Below are 16,741 nucleotides of genomic sequence, written 5' to 3' on the forward strand. Positions count from 1 at the left end.
GGGTTTTATTTGCTTTACTAACTGTCCTATATTTTGCTAAAGAATAAATCTTCACCATTTCTTTAAAATAAAGGTGACAAAAATAGTAGATTAAAATGTAAGCAAAGGAGTAGCAAATACTGTAAAAAGATAATTTGGTGAAATGAATTCCGTTTTATTTGTCTACTGTTTCTCAGTGGTTGCAGGATTTAAATATTTTACATTTTTTATTTAGCAGTTGTAGCATTTGAAACCAAAAAACCTTTTTGAATAAATTCAGAAATATATTTTGGCAACTAGAACAAAGATGATCTATCTTCTGAATCTAAAACTTAGTTACTTAAGTGTTGATGTTTTAATGTTTTCTGTAGAAAAGAAAGCAGAGAGAAATTTGGATCAAGAAAGAACTTCTTTTAATAAAATGTAGGAATCTGATTTTTCAGACATAATGTATATTTCCTTATCTGTATTTATGAGTTTGAACTTGTACTTTAGTAAGCAAGCACACTGTTTTAAAATAATAGGCAGAGGCAGCCTTCAAGGAGGGATAATTGGTAGGATTAAAGCTTACAATCTGTATAAAGACAAAACATTTTGACCAGGGCAAACAGACAATTAACAGAAGTCAGTTTGTGGTTCATTCCCATCCTATGGAGTCCTTTAATTTAGAGTAATGTGTATATATTAATGACTGAGGGATTAGAGGTTTTCCTACTTAATATTTTTATATACAAACTTTGTAATGGTCCTTCTCTTTTGTCAAAATTGTTATTGACATTTCTAATGCAAAGCAAAATTAGCAATACATTTGATCATAATTCACAAATACTTTTTTCTGAAGCAAAATTTTACTTTGATATTACTAAATATTCTTTTACTAAAAAAGTTAATTTTTTTACTTTAGAAAATATTTTTTTGAAAGTTTGCAGACTCTCTGAGTTCAAGCTTTTGCTATAATTGGCATGTGACCCATGTGCAAACCAGATATTTTCCCATAATAACTAACAAAAAAAACTTCAGTTTGCATTGTTGTGTTGTAGTACTTTAGAAAAAAAGATGTTAAGCAGTTTGTATGGACACTGAGATTTTTTTAAAAACATCTATTTTAATTACTTTTAAAATATTTAAAAAAAAACAAATTGGCTTTAAAAAAGTTAATATATCATTTTAAAATATTGCACATGTAGCTTACTTATAACTCTTTGAACAATAAAGCAGTTCTCTTTGCATATAGTTCATATACCATTAAACTGACTGAGAATATCAGGTTACTTCAAACTTGCTTGTAAGTTTAACACAGACTCATTTAGCAAAGCAATAAACCAAATAAGTGTTTTTATTTGGAATAAACATTATCCAAAACATTGGAAGTAATTAAATGTCTTTAATGGTCACATATTGATCATGTGTTCAGGAACTATATTTTCTGTATATTTTAGTTTCCTCTGAGTACTTTCATGTATAGGTCATAGAATATTAACTAGTACATCCCTGTTCTGTTCTGAAATATGTAATGTATAAGAAATAGTGATTTTGTTTTGACGTAGAAGGAAATTATTGACAGCAGGAGGTAGACAACTATTTTGCACAGGTAACTTTGTATGGTTGGAATTTTTAAGCATTTGCAGTAAGGAAAGGGGATTTAAAATAATAAAAAAGATAATGTGCCTGAATCAAAATATTTTTAAAATGTATACAGCGAAACCTTTGTGCGTGTGTGTGCGTGCGTGCATGTGTGGTGGGAAGGGAGGAGAGGGGAGAACAGCTTTCTCAATTTTGAATTTATTCTTGACTCTTAGATTAGAATTAGATTCAGTACCAGCAAGAGTATTGGTGGTATTGTTGCTGACACAAAACTAACTTTTGAAAGAATATTGATCAGTTACTTAAATGTAGTGGAGGATGCATTGTAGATTATATTATTTTATTTAATTAAATAAATCTAAATACTTACTGGGGGTGGGGTGGGGAAGTGTGCATATATCAAAAGAAAATAATAGGAGGAATAAACACAAGAAAAGCTACTTTTGCAAGGAAAATAATTTAACTATTCATAACTTTTAAATCTATGTCTATATGCTTATGCCCACATTAGTGATACTATAATCAGTATAATCCAGTTTGGCTTTACTGGGCACAAGGGTAGGAAGTTACCTGAAGCATGAGCTGATGGATGGTATGGAAAGAATCTGTACAATGTAGTGGCAGTACATAAAGATAGATGTCAGGAACAAAACTTCAATTTCTTTCGTTATAATTTCCAACTGTAACAACAACATACACTGGAATTTGTTAAATTTATAAACTGCAATTTAATACTGTACTTGCTACATCTTGAATTGAATGTCTCACAGAATAAGACCAGCATACATAGAAACCAGAACTCACGTGTTCATAACATGACTTATTCTTTAATTACTTATGAATAGTATTTGGGGTGATGAATATATCCTTCAGTTTCATTTTCTTTAAATGTTTTTTTCAAAATTGTGTATGGTTTTTGAGTTATTTAAATAAATGCAAAGCCTCTAGAGGGGCCATCCATGATGCTAATTTGTGTTTAATGCTACAATAAAGTTTTCAGGGGGTTGATATTTCATATTGAAATGAGACAAATGGTGAAGATGAAACTTACTTCAATAAATTTAGGTTTCAGAGTAGCAGCCGTGTTAGTCTGTATCCGCAAAAAGAACAGGAGTACTTGTGGCACCTTAGAGACTAACAAATTTATTATTAATTTAAAAATTCCTAATTAAAAAGAATTTCCTGGAAATTATTAGTTCTATAAAGTATGATTATAAATCTAAGACTTTGCATGAAGTTCTCCTATAAGACTTAATAAATGATAGACCAAATCCTGCAGTCAAAATTCATATTGATGATAATGGGATATTAGATGAAGTACAGATAGGACTGGGATCAAAATATCCAGTTACATCTATACATGTGGTTTAAATTTTGTTTTTCTTCTATTGTTGTCAAGGGTTTCTATTCTGTTTTCCTATATTAACTTCTCTCTGGTTTCCAATATTAATATGTATCTAGCAAAAAAACCCAGCTGTTTTTTCTGTGCTTTCTGAAAACTGTATCCTTCAGATGAGAATTTATCTTTTTACCTAAGATTAACTTCACGCTTTTATTCCCCCTCCTTCCCCCCGGTATTTGGGAGATGGGAGAAAACAGGTCTCAGTTAGTGTTTTTCCACATCCCCATCAAATCTTCCCTTCCCATGAAAAAAGATTTAAGGGGTAATATTAAAATTCTGCTAGTACTATACATTTTAACCTAAAACACGTCAATAATTAAATCCCTATCACTAAAAAACCTCCCATTAAATTGGATTCAGGGTTTATCAAAGGTTTTTTCAACCAGTAGTTTTGGTTGAAAATTAACTCTGTCTTTCACTGATCACTGCATTGTAGCCATGTGCCCATGTATCCAAATGCTGCTACAGTGGCCAGGTCTCATCTTTTTAAGATTTAAAGCAGGCATTCAAATTAACTTCATCGCTGTTCCATTATTATAATATGGTAAATCATGACATAGGGACATATGAAAAGTGAGGTGGGACTGCATGTGCAAGGGCATCTAGTGAGAATGGAAAGGGAAGCTTCACAGTCCATAATGCAGAGAACAATGTGTTTTAGATTAGTTAGTTCAAAGTCCTTTTGTAAAGTGCAGTGTTGATGATTTTGAGTCTCAACTCATATAAAATTCTCTCTCCATAGACATGGAATGTATGTACAGCCTTGTCTGTAATAACCCAGCCAAATGATGTTCTGTGATGACTAGGCCCATATGGAACCACTGATTGGTTATACAGCATAGTTTTAAAATGGAGTTTGGATTAGAGGCATCGATGAAGTGGGATATGGTGTATATGCTCTAATTCTAGAGTGGGACTTGAGACAAATCCCCAGAATTGATCTGTCCTGAACATGATGGGTTCAAAATCCACAAATTCTTGCCTAATCTTCAGGGTGTTCTGATGAGGCCATTTATAAAGATAGGTTAAAGATGCAAGCTCTGACATAAGGTTTTGGGTTGGGCCTATCTTCTGTTAAAGTCACATGAATACATTCTAGTGCACAGTATGGTCAGTTTCAATCTAACTGATTCCCAGCAGGATGTTTGAATTAGTGTAAGAAGTGGTTTTTTACCCACGAATGCGTGTGCCCAAATAAATCTGTTAGTCTTTAAGGTGCCACCGGACTCCTTGTTTTTGTGTATACTAAAGTACAGGGAGAGGTCTATTTATAAGTTCTCTGAATGTACAGTTTGATTATATTGCCTGTGGTATGTGAATAGAGCTATAGCTTTAGGTAGATAGATCTATTCTTACCCCCACCCCCCACCCCATTCCACATAAACTAGAGAGTCACACACTTTGTTGCTTCTGTAGACTGAGTTCATGCACACACCAGGGGCTCCTTGCATCCTTCCATTCTCCCCTAGAAGCTCCCTGTGTGCCACCCTCCAGCCCTTTACTTCAGGAACTCCTTGTAACCTCTCCCAACACCCTCCTTAATGCTGTGGGTTCTGTGCCCCCCTCCCACTTCCCCATACTTTAAACTGTATTGGGAGGATGGGCACAGCTGAGATGGGGGTATGGTGTTAATGGTTGCCATCAATCTGTTCTTCGATTTATAGACCATTACAGACCTGTTTGAAGCTTCTGGGTTGCTTACCATACTCTAGGGGCTTTGAGTCCCACCCGATTTCCCCCTTCTGTTTTTTTAAATTTCACCAAAATCAATAAGGTTCTGCCTGTTGATGCCTACAGTGTCCACCGAAATTTTGGAATTTATCAGATATGGCATTCAAAAATTATTACATAACAGATAGTGAGACAAACCGAGAAATCCCATTGAGTTGAATGTAAGGCCTCACAAACTCAGCCAACAATAAGGTAGTGAGGACAATATTGCTGTGCATCCCGGCATAATTTAAGGAGGGCAGTATGTAGCCCCAACTTGGAATGTGAAATATAAAACCTCCCTTTGTGTTGCTCTGTGCACATTAAAGATATTTATATTGTGCTTATTTATGTAATAATAATTATTGAGCTGATCTGGAATTCTTCAGGGTGAATGAGGAGAAACCACTTCCACATGGTTTGACCTTCCATGATAGGTAGCAGTGTTCCTTCCTGAACTATGGAGGACAAAAGCAGTTATAACACTAATAGTGGGAGGAAGACAGACACAGTACAAAATGTGTTGCCTTTAACTGACACACTGAAGATGGCCATGCCAATTTTCATTGTGTTGCAGTGAGATAAATGTGTAGGCCCATAACTACCACTTGCAGCTGATGCAGATAAAGTTCATCAGTGGGGTGGCACCAGAAGTCAGGGCCAAATTTTCTTCTCAGATGCACTAGTGGCTCCCATTTACTTCAGTGAGAGCTACACATAGGCAGTTAACCTATTACACAATTATGGGGGAAAGTCCTATGGAATCTGATGAAGAATGATAATCTTTCTATGGAATTTTTTAATTAGCACATAGAATTCTATAGCAGAGATCCAATCTCTATTAAATTGTTGAGGATGGCTTAAAAATTCTATATAAAAACCCTGAGTCACACTGGGCATTTCTGTGGAAATGGAGCATTTCATTTTATCATTTTATCATCAACAGATTCTATTGTATTCTGTCCCATTCTGCTTAAGTTCTCATGCCATGCATATCACTGTGCTCTCTAAAGGCCCATCAGTGATGACAAGATAAGAGTGCTTGTAGTGGTTGGGAATGGTAAGATTTTACTGGCCAGGAAAGAGGCTGTGTTGTTTGAGTATGGACCGCCTCTCTCCCAATATGGCTGAGTTTAACTGAAGCACTTCTGTTAACAATCCATAAATATGCCCACTCTTGAGGACCACATACAATGTGTTTTCAGTGTGGTACTCGCAGATATAGAAACAACTTGTTTTGATGCTCCACCATAGTCCAATGGTACTGACCTTCAGGGTGGTACAAGACATATCTTTATGGTCATGTATTTTTTGACTAGGTACCAGTGCTGGGATATTTACTATGCTCGTTTGTCCTGGTAAGGGAAGGGGGATGCTTTGTGTTGTCTGTTGTGGGCAGTTTAAATTAATGTGTGAGTTTAATTTATGCTATTCTCCCAGATGCCACAGTGAAGGGCAAATAAAAATAAGAAATAATTAAATTAAATTTCTCTCCGGTTCACCTGTTGAAGAATGGCATATTAGCTCTCCTGAAATGCAGAGGATCAGTAGAACTTTTTATGGCTGCCAGAAGACAGCTACATTAAGAAGTTAGATTTTTTTTCTGGTAGTTGTAACTAACCTCCATTTGAACATGGGACTTATAATCATGGGCGAAGCTGGAGGCTATGATGAAAGTAGTCTAAATAGAGGAAGGAAGGAGGGCTATTGGACATATCATCTTCTTATCTGAAGAGGTCAGTCACTCAAGAAGGTAGAGAGGAATTGGGCAAGCTCATCAAATGACTCCTTACAAGCAAAAATAAATGTCATGATATATTTTGAGATGATGGGAGCCTGCATGATTGTAAGACTACTGAACATGTCTTCCAGATAAGATGAGCTTAGAATAACTCCTTCCTGTTCTCCCATTGATAACTCATTTTGAAGAGTTGATGCTTTTGGACTATGAATTTTAGTTGTGGAAATTAATGGTTATATGCACGGGAGGCCTAATCATTAAATGGGGCTCTGATAATTGATCAAGTCAACCATAGCAGCTGTCACTTAGGCAATAAATTGACCTTTTTTCTTGTCTGATGTGGTGGCATAGATTAGCTACCCAGGTGACTTAGTCATTTGGTTCTTCTACAATAACCAGGAAGCACTTGAGGTATTCCGTTCTTTTTAAGGCATTGAATGGTTTGTGAATAACAGACCATTTGGGTAGTGGATTTAAAATTACTGCCAGGTGATGAATTAGCTAGTAACGTGATATTTTTAGAATAGGGTGAAACCCATTTCTAGTGAACTTGGACGTAGTGAAACTCTGCGCTAGTGAAGTTGTGAAAGTCCTACATAATTTCATGGCAATGTAATGACAATTCTGGTTATATGCAGTGTAGGTGTAGCCGTGTTGGTCCCAGAATATTAGGGAGACAAAGTGGATGAGGAAATATATTTTATTGGACCAACTTCTGTTAGTGAGAGAGACACACTTTTGAGCTACACAGAGTTCTTCTGGGAAACTAACTCCCAGAACTGAAGAACTCTGTGTAAGCTCGAAAGCTTGTCTTTCTCACCAACAGTTCTGGTTATAGTCACTTCCCATTTAGAGTGAAACTGTTCTGGGAGGGGAAATTTAAAAAAGACGTCAGTGTGAAAGAAGCCTCCATGCTGGTGTGTTTACTTTAAAGAAATAGTGTTATAATGTCTGAACCAACATTTTATTTTTACAATGAAAACTGTCTTAGCTACCTGCCCAAGAGATTAACGGATCTTGGTAGAGGCTTGTCTTTAAGTAAAGGTTGAACAAGATTGTACTGGAAATATTAGGGGCTATTTTACAGTGGTTGCTTGCATTAGGGGCTGACCTACTGGAGGAGAATCTTAGGCACTAGTGCATGTATGTATTCAGTATGTTGTGTGTCAACTGCACATGTCTCAGTTCCTGTGCATATAATATATCTCAGAATAGGCAGTAGGGTAGGATGTTGGCACTGAGTTTCAAGAGATAGTGGAGACCCCCATAGTGATTTGAGTTGCTCCCTCCCCTTACACATGTGCAAGCATCCTATATTTATAATCTCCCACTGTTGTGCTTGCCATTATTTATTAAATGCATTTGGCCATTGGTCTAGGGATGTGATCCTTGCTTAAGGATCAAACATGAAGCTGGGCATCAACAAACCCAGATTGTATTCCCAATTATACCACACACTAGCTGTTTGACTTCTCCACATCCCTGTGCCCCAGTTACCCTACCTGTATAATGGGAATAGTATTATTGTTATTTATCTCTTTATTATATAGCACCAGAAATGTGCATGACACCTTACAAAACAAATAAGTCAGTAGTACTATTCTTGACCAGGAAGGGCTGGAGGGCCAGCCCCAAGTGTGCTAACCTCTCACAGTGTTGGAGCAGTGGCCATGAGATGGTTTCAGAACATTTGCGACCTTGAGGAGACATTATCAGCTCCATGTTCCAAAGTCCTCGTGAGGCCTCTGATATAGCAATGCAAGCCAGCTTAAAAAGTGTTCTCTTCTACTTACTTTTAGGAGTTTGTAGAAATATAAAATATGTTTAAAAGTGGGAAGGTCTTGTTTCAGAACCCCTTCTACCACCCCCCACATATGACATTTAGAATGGATTAGTCCATTGATGAGAGTTGTTAGGAAGCCTCTATTTTTAGTATGTGAAGGTAAGGAATGTTCATCAAGCTTAAAATGATCAAATTACTTAATTTAATATAAACATTTATATTATATATTTATATAAAAAGAGCCAGCTGGTAAAAACACAGGATAGAATGTGCCAGATAGAAAATTAAAGTCTGGTAGTACTGTAAAAGTTGCAGTTAGAAGCAGATCTAAGATATTAAAAGCTTTGTTTTAAGCAACCATTTTAGTATCCTCATGCATTTTCCTGTAATCATTTCCCTGTCTGTTAAAGACTCACAGCTAGGTGATTAATAATTGCTGGTTTTCTGAGTGGTTGTTTAAGACAAGTTTTATTGTGTATACAGAAACTTAACAAAATTCAGGGATTCTGCTGCCAACTGTAAACACAACGGAACTTTCTTATAACAAAGTCTTCTTTACAGAACAACATCACAGTAAGTGAAATTCACCACTAGATGTGCAAGGTGTGGAGGGCCAGCATAAGGACTAGGCACCATTTAAGTTCCACTTTTACACAGTTTTGAGGATTTAAGGAGGACTTATATGATGGATATACCTTGAACAGGGCCTCTGCAAAAGCTGGATTTCATTGTATAAGAGGCATGTGAGTATACTCAGAATTGCAATGTGCATGTTGTAATGTGAAATAATTTGGTACTTTGATTATGCTTCATTAAAAACCTTTCACTTGATCCCAGTTCATTATAACTGTGTTCCATTGCAAGGCAGATTTACCAAGTTAGCATGGGTCAATTTACATGCTTAAAGTTAGGCACATGCTTACGTACTTTGCTGAATTATGACCTAAAAATGCACAAAATATCTGACTGGGGAGTTGGGGGAGGAGGCAGAAAAAACAAAAGCAATCTGGGGAAGCTGTTCGTCTCTAGATGTGTGAGGTGATAATAAAAGCCAATAGAATGTTGTACCTGTGTCTGCTATAATGCAAATAGAGTGAGTGTCTGTGAGCTGGTGGGGTGGGGGGTGTTCAAAATGTAATTCTCCATTTTCATACATCTTTAATATTAGGAAATGTAAATAATATAATAAATAAAACCAAGATTCAGATCCTCCCACAGGGGGTGCATACTGAAGCTTTTATGAGCATTAGATGTGCAAATAGGACGATAATTAACATAACTGGCTAATGACAGCCTCTGAATATGCTTGTGGGACATTGGCTTTGTCAAAAGGAAGCATGAATAGGTTTATGCTGTATGGTACCTATAAGAACCTGAATCTTTTCCATTAACTCTCAGTGTGGTACAGCAACCCCTGTACCTACACAGATATAAATTGCACAGTCTAGATAGCTGAGGGAAGATTTTCATTGGATTTTCATATATATGCATATGTGTGTTTACCAATGTGTTTTGGGGGCCTACACCATAAACAGGTAAAAAGGGAAGAACAACCAGCAAAAAGGAAAGAAAGATATATTTTGAAAATATAAATAAAAAACAATGTTTTTTCTGCATTTGATAATCTCAGTTTCTGAAAAAATTAAGGTTGATCCTGAAGAGTTGAGGATTACGTATATGATTTGGGAAATGTAGGTAAACAACATCCTGGTGAAAGACAATAATGTTTCTATATCTGTTCGACAGTCACATATAGCATGTGGCTGGCACAAGCACAAGAATTAGCTCTTCATAGTTGGTAGAAGTGAGATGTAATGTTTTCCCCCATCACAAACCATAGGGGATAGACTTGCTCTAATTTCACACGGGCAATGTCAGGGAGGCATTTATCGGTTAAAAGTGCATGAAAAGGGAAATATAGGAACTCTTATGTTTTGAAAAGGAAAGTAAGTTCAGCTGAGCATTAAGTTTTATGAGCAGGTGGTTAGTTTGCATGTGGAATTATTTTGCTGAATATAATAGATGTAGAGACTTGATGCTGCTGCCAGTGAAGTTTATGGCACAATTCCTATTGACTTCTATGGGCAAAGGAGCAGGCCAGAGGTTGAAGTATATGTGAAAGCCAAAACATCACTTTCCAGGGATGCAGTCGATTACTTTTAGCCCCCAAAGTTATGTTTTCCTAGTGTCCTATATTATGGATGGAAATGTTTTTGCAATGTATTGTTCACATTTAAATGGAATTGGCTCATTTTAATATTGAAATATTCCCCTGCAGTATTGTTGAACCCCCAAAATAAAAACTTTATGGCCAGTGCAAAAAAGTGAAACTGACTAGCAGCTAAAGCGAAACCAAACAGGCTACTTTCACACTCCCAGATGTTTAAAATGCTAACCAAGTAAATCTTAAGCAGGTAATGGTGAAAAGAAAATCTGATTTCGTAAATCCTCTTTGCTTTAAGTAATTTAAAAAGTCTAATTAGTGACCCCGGTAACATATTCCTCCCCTCCCCGTCTTCCCAACAATAGTAGTTTGTCCTTAAAACATTAGATTAAATAATGAACAGCGTATTGTCTGTGATGTTAATATTACATATTAATATGTTAATAAACATATTTTCTTATGTTCTTAAGACATCTCTTGATATCACCCCGTTTTCCCTTTCCTGTCTTGCACCACAAGCTCCCCAGCCATTCAAATCAGAACCGTGGTAAGAGAAAGTACTAGATCAGGAAAGGATTTACCTTGTGCCAGAAGGATATGGGTTCTTATAATCAACAGGTAGCTAGAGAAGAAAAATATTTACCTTGACAATAACATGTGAAGTAGGTGGTAGAGGGCATTTTAGCTGTCAAATCCAAAAAGGAGAGATACTGTAGCAAATGGTGGAGAGACACTCAATTCTTCCTGTTTGGCCTAATAGGATCAGGAGGAGACATATATACAAAAAAATGGTCAAATATCAAATGCAGAGGGGGAAACGGTGTGTGTGTGGCAGGGGAGAAAATGGTTTAGGTTTGCTAACATTTGTTCCAAATGTTTCCTTAGTTTGCATTGGCCAATACCTATGAAATAAAGCATATCAGTCTTTCAGGATCCTTGAAGTATGGGAAAGGAAAATGTAAATGAAAATTCAGTCACCCACATAGGCTGAGAGATAATAAAACATTGAAAGATGGAAGAAGTGATTTAAAAAAAATTAAGTCTAGCTGTAAATCTTACATCCTATGTTTATTTGATTTTAAATTGTGACTTACTTAGGTTTGTAAAATGATATCCTGAAATTGGGTCATTTGAGAACCTTAGTGCACTGTAGATTGCATACACACTGGCTTAAATACTTTTCCTTTCCTGTTTGTTTTAAAATGTTGAATGCTAAATAAATAAATAAAAATAAAGCATGAAAATAGTGCATAACTGGTGATTTTAGTTGCGAACTTCCTTGCTGGCGAGAGAGGTACGCAAACGTCTCAAAGCTATAGGCTGGGACAAATTGTACATCGTAATATATGAATGGAAATCACAGAAAAACAGAGAAAGGAAAGGGGACAATACACTACCTGTCTGGGAAGTTGTTCAAGGGTTAGAACAGGGAAAGGAAAGGTTGCAGTGGAAGGAAATATCCCACACCTCCCTCTCTACAAAGAAATCACTAGTTGCCACTATTATTTTGAAATGCATTTAAAATAAATAGAAATTTTCTTTTTTAAGATAAAGGGATGGCGTGATGTGTGAAGTTAATGATGCAGATGAAGTGTTGCATGCAGAAATGTACAGGCCTCCACATATGCCTAAACAGGTTCAGGAGTTGTGGAACTTCTCTTGCACAGGTATGGAGATAATATTTAAAATTTGCATTAGACTTATCAGAACCATTCTTTCACGGCCTTAATTAAAATGTAATCATGGCTTTAAAAATGCTTTTCAGGACAAGAAATATGAGACCTCACGAAGGCCAGATAACTTGAATGAATTTTATTGACTATCCCAAAAGGGGCTGGACACCCATTAATTTCACCCTGTTCTCTCTTATTTTATAGGGAATGTGGAAAAGCTCCTGTTCTGGACATAATGAAGACCAGCCAAGGGAGGTGAGCACCAGTTCTCCTGTAAGGTACTGCTTGTTACTGATAGGTTTTTACATGGAGAGAAAATAGCATTTCTGTGTGGGTTAAATAATACCTGACCCTATGGCCTTTCTGATTTTGCAGTTTACTGGTGACATTTCATAGAAATCCAAAAATTTGTGCGTGTGTGTGGGGTGGGGGGATGTTAAAATGCTGCAAAGCAGACAAATTAATATGAAGTACTTCAGACGTCTGATCAGTTACACAAAAGCAGCAAGGAAGGTAGCATCGTACTGGATTTCCCTGTAAAAGCATGTGAATAATATATGGTTATAGGAAGATGGCTTAATACTTTAAAACTGTGTGTGTTCAAGCCCAGAACACATTGGAATACAAAATAAATTCCTGGTGAAAGATGCATTCTTCTTTTGTGGTTAGGTTAGAAAAAAGATTAAAAAATTAGTTCTTCCCAAATCTCTGTAATTTTCCGATATTGACAAATACATTTGATGTGCTAAACATTTTAAAATAGTCTGTTTAGGTAAACTGGAAGGAAAGATCTTTGTCTTAAAAACAGCCCAGTTAATTAAAATTAACCAGGAGTTTGTGAGTAACATAAAGCGCTAGACCGGATGATTTTGGGTAAAATGCGGTTCCTTGAGGCCAAATTTATCAATAAGAAAGCCTCTTTATCAGGGAGGACTCTATATTCATGAACTATTTTCTGGTTTTGATAATCATATCATATAACATTAATATCAGGGAGAGGAGTTGTGTTAATATGTTAGACGTTCTATTGTATTACAGTAGTTCACTTGATCTTTCTATTTTGGACAATTTATTCCACTCTGATAATGTAGACACATGCATAAAGTACATTTCATTTACCAAAATTGGGAATTTGTGGCATTAAAAAAAAAAGATTTAAAATTATTAGAAATCTATAAAATCCATCATGTTATTCTGAAGCCTTTTAAAAGGCAAAATCCAAACAAAAATATCATCACTGGTAAAATATACAATATCTGAAAGCAGTAGAAATTGTTCTTATGAGAATTTTGAAACAAATAATACATTGAGATAGGTAGTTAGGGTTTTGCAGCATTTTTTCTTCCCCCAGCCTCCATCTCTCTCTGCAAGGGAAAAAGAAAGGATGCTGCTTAATGTAAAATAAATAAATAAATACAGTTGCGATGAAATGGTATGCTCGGCCTCTGATAAAATTGGTTTTCTTATCAATATTTAGGGTTTTAAACGTAGGTACTGTAAAACAGTTAATATTTCAAAGTTTGTGGGGAGACAAATGTTTTAATATCTTTCTTCATACCTGAAGAATCCCTTTCAGGAGTCCATTTTCCCTGTTTGCAGAACACATTTTTATTAGATCTATGTATTTGGGTTAAGACTTACTTAAAATTACTTAATTAGGTTATACTGAAATTCTAAGTGATTTTAAAAGAGGGATTATGGTAATATGACAAAACATAACACTATTTTAATTGAAATCCTTAAATAAAGCCCTTTTAACATGCCAATTTTTAAAACCTATAAATTTGGGAGGTTAAAAGAGTACAAAATATAAAAAGGCCACCCTAATTATGGAACATATAATCCCATACCAGTGAGCAGGGATTTTGTAGGTACGTCTGGAATATGGGAGAAGGTCATTTACACTTCCAATTTGTTTTTGAGCCTTTCTTGTTGCATGTTATCCTTCTCATTACTTTAATGTGTATATGTAAAATGCTTATAAAATGCTTATGGTCATGTAAAAGACAGAAGATGTGCAAAAAGAGGTAACAGTGTAGCTACGCAAAGATAGCTATTAATTGATTGTGTTTTCCATAAAAAATCTGAAAAATATACCAAACTAAAAATTGCTATAGTGAGGAATAAATTCTAAGTAATTGTATTTATGCCATTTGGAATGGCGTGGATGTGAATTGTCTTTAAAAACATAAAGCGTATGTCTGGAAAATGGTATCATGGAGAAATGCTTTTCCTGTTGTGTTTTCCTTGGTTAAAGCTGTTCGCTGATATACTGATTTAGGTTTGAAAGAAGATGTTTGAAATTAAACTTTTTAGGAGAGTACATGTGTGTTTATTATTGATGGATTTAAAAAAAAAAAGAAAAGAAAACATCCATATGCTTCTTTCATCTGTATTGTTTATGGTTTAAAATAAATAATAAATTTGTAGTGATTTATTTTTGAAAGTGAAGTGTTTGTATGAAAAAATCTGGCAGTCAGTATGTTTTACCTGGGATTTTAATTTTGGAGAAATAGCAGACTGCTTTTAGATATTTGTATTTGTTTCAGAGATTGGAGCATAAACCAGATTTCTGTGTAGTCTGTCAGGCAGTTACACGTCTGAGCATGTTACAGTTTGTAGCACTACAAATTAGAACCATTTGACTTGCATTTGCTGCACAATGTTCTTTTTAAAATTATTTCAAATAAACCATATTTATAGAAAGTAAACAGGGATTTTTTTAAACCTGATTTTAATTAAAATCCAGGAATTCTTGTTGTAAGGATCTATTTCATGAATTAATATTTCCACCCCCCCACCCCCCCAAATTAGTTATTTTATTAACCGGTTCTAGTCTTGTGGTTTATTTTTCAATTTTCAATAGATGATTCGTATACACATAGTTTGTTGCTCATTTTAAAACAGAAGGAGCTGAACAACTGCTACAAGTGTTAGTGATACATATCTTGAATGCATATATGTGATATATAGAGAGAGAGACAGAGAAAAAGACAGAGAGAAACATGACAGTATGACAGAGTTTCCCATCAGTTTCATTGCGGAAAAATATAGTATCTTTTACTAGTTTTGTCACAAAAGGCTTTTTGGGTTATAAGGATATTTTTCTGTTAATGTATCTATTAGAATTTGTCTTTTGAAATGTAGAAAAATGCATGTAGGTAGGAGGAGATCTTTCATCTGCTTTTTCTAAGTTACAGAGAAAAGGCAAAATAAATAATAATAATAATAGTGACCAGCAACTCTGTACTGCAGAAATGTAGAAATCTGCAAGAAAATTAGCTAGTTAGAAAAAGACTAAACTTGAATGTGCAATTCATAATAAACATTTGATGACTGCATTTGCAGATCTGTTATTGTTCTGAAGAATCTTAAAATAGCCTTTTCCACTAAAATGATCAAGGAGTCCTGTTATGTGTACGTGTTGGAGTGGAGAAAGCTAACATAATGTTTGTTGTTATTGTACCATATGTTAGCTGCTGGCTATACATTGTGGTAGAGGAGGAAAGTATACAAGTACTCCTTTTCTTAGTGTAGCTTTGGTGGCACAAAGTTGTCTGAGTGTAACAAAAGGGTTAACAGTGGAGTTGAGCGTGTGCAGTATGGGAGTTGTAGGCAGTAAGAATGCTGGGAGCTGTCGTAAAACTGTCCTTTGCTTCTTCCTGTAATGGCCGATTGTAGGGAGGTAATGGGGTTTTTTCTCTCTGGCAAAAGCCTCATTTCCCCTCTTTGAATGCAGTAAACAGCACAAATGTGGGATCCTTTGTGCCAGTTAGACGTGAACAAGGACAGGATGCCATTGATCAAGTCACAGTGGAAATTCTGAACAAGGGAAAAGAGCTTTTTAGATCTCTCTCGCTCTCCTGTGTTGCTGCAAATGTCATCATCCGGCCGGTTGTTGCCTTGCTGACAAAATGCTGCCTGTCTGTCATGCGGCTGTTAAAATCTCTGCTGACTGGGGATCTCTCTTGCTGTTTGTTATGGTTTTTTATTTTATTTTCTCTCTCTCCTAGGCAGATCCTCGGCATTGCTGCACCAGGCCTGGTACAGTATTCCTGGCTTGCTTTACATGCACTCAGGTCAGTTGTGTTTTTGCTTTGGCTTTTGCCACGTTTGCTAGGAGGATTCGGTTAGGTTAGCTGCACTGTGGTGCTCACCTGCTTTCTGTGTCAATGGTACTGTTTGCTTTTCTGCTGTATCTGTTGGTGAAGTGATTGACTGTTCCTGCTCTCTAGGGAGGCTTCCTTTTTTCTGTAATGTCTGCCTGTGGTGGGGGAGGGCGAAAACACTGGTGCTGTTCACAACCCTTCTTTGTAACTTTTACCTTGCTAATAAACACCTTTGTAGCAATAATGCTTTTTTTTATTTTATTTTTTTTAACCTGTGTGCTATGTGTCCTTGTCAACAGGCGCCATTCAAACGTCAGCGCCACAAAAGTGGGCGCTGCCGATGGTAACAAGAGTGAGGTTTATATTCAAAACAGTAAGCCACTGTTTGTAGGAAAATATGGGCCTTCGTCTGGCCTCGGGTGTTTAAGGGTAATGGAGAACGTGGGGCTTGGTCTGGGCAATGGCCCTGGGGATTTGGGATAATAGTGAATAGCAGGTTTGGCCTGAACAGTGGCCCCAGAGACACTAGGGCAATAGAGAATGTGGAGCTGGTTCCAGGCAGCAGCCCCAGGAACTTAAGGAGTTTGTTTGATATT

At 36.1% G+C, this 16,741-nt stretch overlaps 1 protein-coding gene across 4 annotated transcripts in view; it reads left to right on the forward strand.

The window, feature by feature from the left end:
- The window catches only part of HSD17B12 (hydroxysteroid 17-beta dehydrogenase 12), a 255,125-nt gene that overhangs the window by 53,199 nt on the left and 185,185 nt on the right, over window positions 1-16,741 (forward strand). For 2 of the 4 annotated variants that reach the window (XM_074955307.1, XM_074955308.1), the window contains exons 4-6: window positions 11,912-12,030; window positions 12,241-12,291; window positions 16,050-16,115. The gene's annotated coding sequence lies outside the window, so the exon portion shown is untranslated. Of the gene's footprint in view, window positions 1-11,911; window positions 12,031-12,240; window positions 12,292-15,697; window positions 15,722-16,049; window positions 16,116-16,741 lie in introns of those variants that run through there. The other 2 variants (XM_074955309.1, XM_074955310.1) reach the window with 2 other exon arrangements.

The sequence above is a fragment of the Natator depressus genome, chromosome 6 (assembly GCF_965152275.1).
Source record: "Natator depressus isolate rNatDep1 chromosome 6, rNatDep2.hap1, whole genome shotgun sequence".
NCBI lineage: Eukaryota > Metazoa > Chordata > Testudines > Cheloniidae > Natator > Natator depressus.